This window comes from Poromitra crassiceps (genome assembly GCF_964638095.1).
Source record: "Poromitra crassiceps genome assembly, chromosome: 12".
NCBI classification, from domain to species: Eukaryota; Metazoa; Chordata; class Actinopteri; order Beryciformes; family Melamphaidae; genus Poromitra; species Poromitra crassiceps.
In genome coordinates, this window is record NC_139632.1 from 42,485,024 (window position 1) to 42,492,523 (window position 7,500).

Here is a 7,500-nt window from a genome sequence, read left to right on the forward strand (position 1 = left end):
CGCATTCCTTCAGCGTTCACAGCGTCCCAGGTGATTAATTGCATTTTAATCCCATTTTCTAATATAAAATGGGTCTCCTGTGAAGTGAAATGAGCCTGGGTTCATGCTGTTTGGCCATGTATTGGCTATGTGTTTTTTTTAAACAACACTTTTAGTCCTTTAATTAAAGAAGAAAGAACAACACATAGTTATTTACAGCAGATAACTTGGGGAGGAGTTTTCAGGGTCAGGAAGTGTTAAACACATCAAAACACTCTCACTCCTCCTGGGAGCCGCGCTCTGCAACCTCCGTCTCGTACTGATGACCACTGAGCAGCTCTGTGGGGTCAAGGGCCTTAAGCTCAAGGGCACTTCTGATGGTAGTTTCTGCAGGCTGAAAGAGGAGCGGTTCCTCTCGGGGCCGAGGAAAAAGGCTGAGCAGCAGTAGTGCCAAACAAGATGAATGGACAGAGGCCTTTTTGCTCAGTTGGTTATAGCTCTACACTCCCTCAACTGAAACTAGATCCGACCGCACCGCGGACGTAGGCCTCCGCCAACTAGTGAGCAGTTGACATCCATGGCTGTCCAGAATTTGACGTTTGAGCCAAATGTGAAGAAATTCCATCAAGGCGTTACTGAGATATTGTGTTAACGAGCTTGAAAATGGCGTTTGTGAGGTCACTGACCTTGATCTTTGACTACCAAAATGTTAATCAGTTTATCCTCGAGTCCAAGTAGGACGTTTGAGCCAAATTCGAATGAATTCCGTCAAGGTTGTTCCTGAGATATCGCATTAAACGAGCTAGAAAATGGCGTTTCGTGAGGTCACAGTGACGTTGAACTTTCGGGGCGCTCCTGAGATATCTCGTTAATGAGTATGAAACGGGCGGCCGTGAGGTCACAGCGACCTTGACCTTTGCCCGCTAAAATCTAATCAGTTCATCTTTGAGTCCAAGTGGACGTTGGGGGGGGGGGGGGGGGGGGGGGGTGGGGGGTGGGGGACACAAGAACGCAAAAGGCGACCAGATGCCTTGGTGGTTAAAGAGACTGTCCTCAAATGGGAAGTTCTACTGTAGGTTCAATCTCTGCTCACGAAGCACTTTGTAAATGTGGATAAGTGCTCTATAACCTTTATTTATAGAGCACTTTGTTAGGTTGTGACCAGGACGCTTTGGTAAATGAAGCATTCTTTCTAAATTCCTGATGCTTTTACCCAGAGTGCCTTCAGAGATGCTCTTTACAAGGCAGGTTTTATAGATCAAAAATCAATACAAGGCAAAAGAGCTCTAGAATGTTAGCTGACTTCATGGGTGTCGCATCTTGCTGGTGAACTGCGTTCATGTGAATAAAAGCCGTTTTAGAGAAAATAATTGCGTCGGTCCCCGTGGTCACTGAAAATGAAAGAAACTGTGATGGTGGTTTTGACCTTGAATACAGAATTTGGGTTTCCTCCCGCTGCTGGAGACACAAATGCCTTTTGTCAAAAGAAATGTCACCCTGCGCTGCTCGGGGACATGAACATTGAATGTCACTTCAAAATAAAAGTCCTCGTGCCGGAGATAAAAATCGCTGCATGAATAATGGATGAGTGACGGGAATTGGATGACAGGCAGAGTCGTCCTCCTCTCTCACTCTGATCTCTGCTCCACATCTCACTGCTCATTAGAAACTATCTACTGTCACTGCCGAACGCCCGGAGAGGGAGAGAGAGAGACAGAGAGAGAGAGACAGAGAGAGAGAGAGAGAGAGAGACAGAGAGAGACAGAGAGAGAGAGAGACAGAGAGAGAGAGACAGAGAGAGAGAGACAGAGAGAGAGAGACACAGAGAGAGACAGAGAGAGAGAGACAGAGAGAGACAGAGAGAGAGAGAGACAGAGAGAGAGAGACAGAGAGAGAGAGACAGAGAGAGAGAGACACAGAGAGAGACAGAGAGAGAGAGAGGGAAAGGGAGAGAGACAGAGAGAGAGAGAGAGAGAGAGAGAGAGGGAGAGGGAAAGGGAGAGAGAGCGGGAGAGAGAGAGAGAGAGAGACAGAGAGACAGAGAGAGAGAGAGGGAAAGGGAGAGAGACAGAGAGAGAGAGGGAGAGAGACAGAGAGAGAGAGGGAAAGGGAGAGAGACAGAGAGAGAGAGTGGGAGAGAGAGAGGGAAAGGGAGAGAGAGACAGAGAGAGAGAGCGGGAGAGAGAGAGAGAGAGACAGAGAGAGAGAGAGGGAAAGGGAGAGAGACAGAGAGAGAGAGGGAGAGAGAGAGGGAGAGAGACAGAGAGAGAGAGACAGAGAGAGAGAGAGAGGGAAAGGGATAGAGACAGAGAGAGAGAGTGGGAGAGAGAGAGGGAAAGGGAGAGAGAGACAGAGAGAGAGAGCGGGAGAGAGAGAGGGAAAGGGAGAGAGAGACAGAGAGAGAGAGAAAGAGAGAAACAGAGAGAGGGAAAGGGAGAGAGACAGAGAGAGAGAGCAGGAGAGAGAGAGGGAAAGGGAGAGAGAGAGAGAGAGAGAAAGAGAGAGGGAGAGAGAGAGAGAAAGAGAGAGGGAGAGAGACAGAGAGAGAGAGAGAGAAAGAGAGAGGGAGAGAGACAGAGAGAGAGAGAGAGAGGGAGAGAGACAGAGAGAGAGAGAGAGAAAGAGAGAGGGAGAGAGACAGAGAGAGAAAGAGAGAGAGAGAGAGACAGAGAGAGAGAGAGAAAGAGAGAGGGAGAGAGACAGAGAGAGAAAGAGAGAGGGAGAGAGACAGAGAGAGAGAGAGAGAGGGAGAGAGACAGAGAGAGAGAGGGAGAAAGAAGAAGAAAGGAAAGATAATAAGGATGGTGGGGGTGGATGAGAGGGAAGGAAGGAGTGTTAAGAAAGAGGGGTGAGATGGGATGACAGGTCACAGGTCACAGGTCACAGGTCAAGGGGAGAGGGGTAGAATCAGAGCACAGCAAAACATATCCATAACAGGTTCATCCGTATAGTCTGTCTCGTTCAATCTCAAAATCGTATGTTTCTTAAAGGTACAGTTCACCCCAAAATCTAAAATATTTTGTTCCCTCTTACCTGTAGTGCTATGTTTTCCATCTAGATGATTTTGGTGTGCGTTTCCCAGTTTTAGGTACTGTATATCAGCCATAGCGATGTCTACCTTCTCTCAAATACAATGGAACTGGATGGCATCGGCTTGAGGTGCTCAAAGCGGTACAAAATTAATCTAAACTAAATAAATAAAATACATTCGAAAGACTCAACAGCAATGGCTCTTTGCAGAAATCATGACCTGGTTACTCAAGATAATCCACAGACCTTGTTGTGAGCAGTTTCTTGGAGGAACTATTTCCTTTTGACCGAACTACACCCGGCTAGCTAGCAACTACTTTTCTTTTTGCATGTACGGGGAGAACATGCAAAATCCACACAGAAAGGCTCTTTTTGACGACGGCACTGAGGACATAGGATTGTGGACACACCCTCAGCACACACAGTGTCCAAGGCGGGAATCGAACCCAGGACCTTCTTGCTGTACGGTGACAGCGGTACCACTGCACCACAGTGCCCCCCCTAGCAACTACTTTCTTTCGACTGAGCTAGCAGCAGCCAACTTGAGCACCACAAGCCAAGTGCCATCCAGTTCCATTGGATTCGAGAGAAGGCACACTCGGCAATTCAGTCCAAAATGGATAAATAGCACTATGGGTAAGAGGAAAATTAGATTTTTATTTATTTATTTATATATTTATTTATTTGCTGTGAACTGTCCTTTTAAGAAAAAGTCACTTTCACTCGTTTCAGGAATTTTCTCCAATCAAGCGATATAATCTTGACATTAGTGATCCAGCGTATTTCCAGGTATAGAGTTACAGTACCAGTCAGGAATTGACACGGTCACTGGAACACAGGCCAGCACTACCTCCTCTGTCTGTGGCGGGGAGCTATCCGAGGTGCTGAACATGGTGGAGCTCCAGCGTGCAGAGGCCGGCCCGCGTGCCGTCCAAGTTACCAGCTGTTCTAATCTATTTTCATTTCCATTGCGATTCCCTGCACCTGTTTGGCAGCCTATATAACTGTTTGTGCTTTCAGACCTTCTGTGCTGAATCTTGACTCACCTCCACGCAATTCAAGCTGCTCTCTCTGAGTGACAGAGAGATTGCGAGAGACAGAGAGAGAGAGAGAGGGAGGGAGAGAGAGAGAGAGAGAGAGAGAGAGAGAGAGAGAGAGAGAGAGAGAGAGAGAGAGAGAGAGAGCAAGTGAGTGAGAGAGGGAGAGAGTGCAAGTGAGAGAGAGAGAGAGGGAGAGGGAGAGAGAGAGAGAGAGAGAGAGTGCAAGTGAGTGAGAGAGGGAGAGAGAGAGAGAGAGTGCAAGTGAGTGAGAGAGAGAGAGAGAGAGAGAGAGAGAGAGAGAGAGAAAGAGAGAGGGAGAAATCTGTATCAGACGAGCATGCAGACACAACCGAGAGTTGGGAAGATGGCTTTAGGCTGGGGCGGTATCTTCCCGAGTCAGCTGTAGGCAGGCGTTAAAGCGTGTTTTTTTTTGCGTTTAAGGCCAGTTTAGCGCCTAAGGCCACTTTAAGGCCAGGGGAAAAATAGAGCCCTATAGGGTAAGAATCACAGGGAGAGATGGAGGAAGAGGAGGAGGAGGAGGAGGGGGGGATTTAAAGAGAGAGGGAGAGAGAGAGAGAAATCACACTGATGAAGAGAGACAGGGGGCTAGAGTTTCAGAGTGAGTGAGAGAGATATAGAATCAGAGAGAGAGATTCTCACTTTCTATTGCAGCAGAACGGGAGAAATCCCACTATTAAGGGGCTCAGAATGCGACGCTATCTCATATCACACAGGCTCATATCCCCCCCCCCCCCCCCCCCGGTTCCCCTCCCCCTGCTCTGTCACCTCTGGCCAAGGTGAGAACCCCAGAGAAATGACGGGAGGAACGGAGGGATCTCAGAAAGCCTCTCAGGCTCAACAGACCAAACCACATAATTGCCGCAGTGAGTGTTTGAATCTGGTTCATGACCTTTTCTCACATAGAGCGCCGCGGCCGTTGGATTTGATTAGTTTTGGCCAAAAGAAAAAAGAGAGACACATCAATTTAATGTAAAAATGTAGTTATGCGTGAGAGTCATAAAATGGAAAAACTCTTATTCTACTGTGGTGAGTGATAGAAAACAAACCACATCACAGACACAAGATCATTACGAAATTAACACCTTAAGTGCCATAGCCGAAATAATTCGTCTTACATAATCCAACGCTTAAGTGCCAGAGCCGAAATAACTCGTCTTAGATAAACATTTTTTTTTTTTGACGGTGGTACATCAATCAACAACTTTTACATCTTCGAGATCACTATTGGAGCAAGATAATGTGTATAATCTATTTTACCGACCCACTAAGTGTTGACAGTGCTCCCCCAGACGACCGAAATCAAAGAAAAAACTGCCGCGGGACCAAGCCGTTCAAGGAAATGCCGTGGCGATTTCACAGTAATCCATTCAAGACTTGTCTTGCCTGAGAGCGGCCGCGCACCGGCAGCAGCACACAGAGAGCGGAGAGCGATTTGCAAAATAGATCATAGGTGAAACACACTTTGAAACACCTCAGAAAGGCCAGAATCAACATCTGCCCATCGCCCACGCATTCCCCGGCCCATCTTGACTCGCACAAGGAGCGTCCGCACGCAGGCAAGCAGGCAGACAGGCACACAGGCAGGCAGCAGCAAAAGCGCTTCTGACACGCCCGCTGTACAGCCAGGAGGAAAAGACACACGGAGGGAGGAGTTTAAATGAGAGGGGTGTTTCCTGTTGTTATGGAGGAAATTACTGTTCAAAACTATTGTTTAGAATGTCTGACGGTCTTACTGATGCCAAAAATGAATGGTTAAAGTGACTGTTTCACAAAAAGCCATTTATCTCTGAATAAATTTCCAGACGCTGAAACCATGCTGTACTCAACGGCTAATATCTACATAACTACTAACTCTGCAAACTAACTCTTTTAGACAGAGAAAGCACACATTCTATTAGTTATTTTTAGATGATTGGTGTTCATGAATTCTTAACAGAAAAGAATCCTCGGCTGTTGTAAAATGAGCCAGAATCGTCAAAAACACCCCTGGCACAACTTACCTACAGGAATGAAAACATGGCTGGCATTCAATGTGTTAAATCAATCAATCAATCAATCAATCAATCAATCAATCAATCTCGGTCTGTCTGCCAACTTTCTCCATTTTCCGAACATCACACATCATTTCTGCAGTGTGCACACAGATAGGAATGCATGAAGTCCGTTTTAATTTTTTCTTGTGAAAGTTTTAGGCATGAGTAGACATCTCTCTCAGCTTTGGGGAGAAGGGGGGGGGGCAACATATCTATTTCATTGACACACAAGTCTGGCACAGAAGAAGAAATTGATTCACTTACTGGAGAATGTCTTCTGTTTCAACTGACAGGTCTCATTAAAGAACCCAAGATTCACTTTTCAACTTCGCAGTTGGAGCAATAGCAGTATATGATTTAGGAACTGAAGGCTGTGTAAAGTGAAAAGACTGAGATACTTTTTTGTGTTGTTGGTTTTATACAAACCTAGAGTAGATTCATGCATATTAATATTTTCTGACAGAAATAATCGTGGATGTACGACGTTTTAGATACTTTTGGTTGAATTGTCCTTTAAGAGCAACAACAAAATAGACAAAGACAGAGAGGCAGAGGAATGTTAGAGATAAGAGTAGACATCCAAATCTCTCTACCTGCTCCTATGACCTCCTCTATTTTGACACAGGACGCGTCTATTTCCTTGGCGAACTCGTGGACGGCCTCGTTGGGGTCCTCGTAGGTGAAGGGGTCGATGTAGATCTTGACGCCCGGCGAGCTGTGGCCCTCGGACAGGGTGGGGAAGGTGACGGTGGGCGCGGGGCCGCTGAACATATCAGGCACTTCTGAGGAGAAGGAGTGCAAATATGGAATATTTTAAATATGAAATATTTAAATAGGACTCTGTAACATTCTCTGTTTTGGTTTATGTACAGTACCCGTTAAAAGTTAAGACACACATTTTTCTTCATGTTGACTATTTTTCACATGTTTAGACTAGTAATAGTAAATGCATCAAATGATGAAATAACACAATTATGCAGTGAACAAAAAAAGTGTTAAACAAATCAAAACTACCGTATGTTACAGTATATTTCAGATCTTTAATGTTACGTTAACCGCCCTTTGCCTTGATGGAACGGCATAGGCTTTGGAAAAGAATTCACACATACTGTAGGCATCAACCTCATTATTTATATTTATCTAAGAAATTAATTTCAAGAATTGATTTAAGTCTTTAGATCAAAATGGCTTTAGGATCATGAAATACATAGTACATTCAATCAGATGTGTCAGAAAGTTTGACTGGTAGTGTAAGTACAGTATGAAGGTGGTGGGTCTGATTAACAGGTGTAAGTGTCAGTAGTGGCTCTACCTCCGCCAGTGTTTGTACTGCTGCAGTTTGTCACCGTACACACTCTCCTTCAACTGCTTCTCCTGCAGACACACAGGCAGACAGA

The 7,500-nt window shown here is 45.7% G+C and overlaps 1 pseudogene across 1 annotated transcript in view; it reads right to left on the minus strand.

The window, feature by feature from the left end:
- Positions 1-7,500, minus strand: part of LOC310786236 (ephrin type-B receptor 1-like) — a 104,488-nt pseudogene that overhangs the window by 19,758 nt on the left and 77,230 nt on the right. Inside the window, exons 12-13 of the transcript in view lie at positions 7,416-7,477; positions 6,697-6,885 (exon numbers count right to left, since the gene is read on the minus strand). The product of the transcript in view is annotated as an ephrin type-B receptor 1-like (transcript). The remainder of the gene's footprint in view (positions 1-6,696; positions 6,886-7,415; positions 7,478-7,500) is intronic.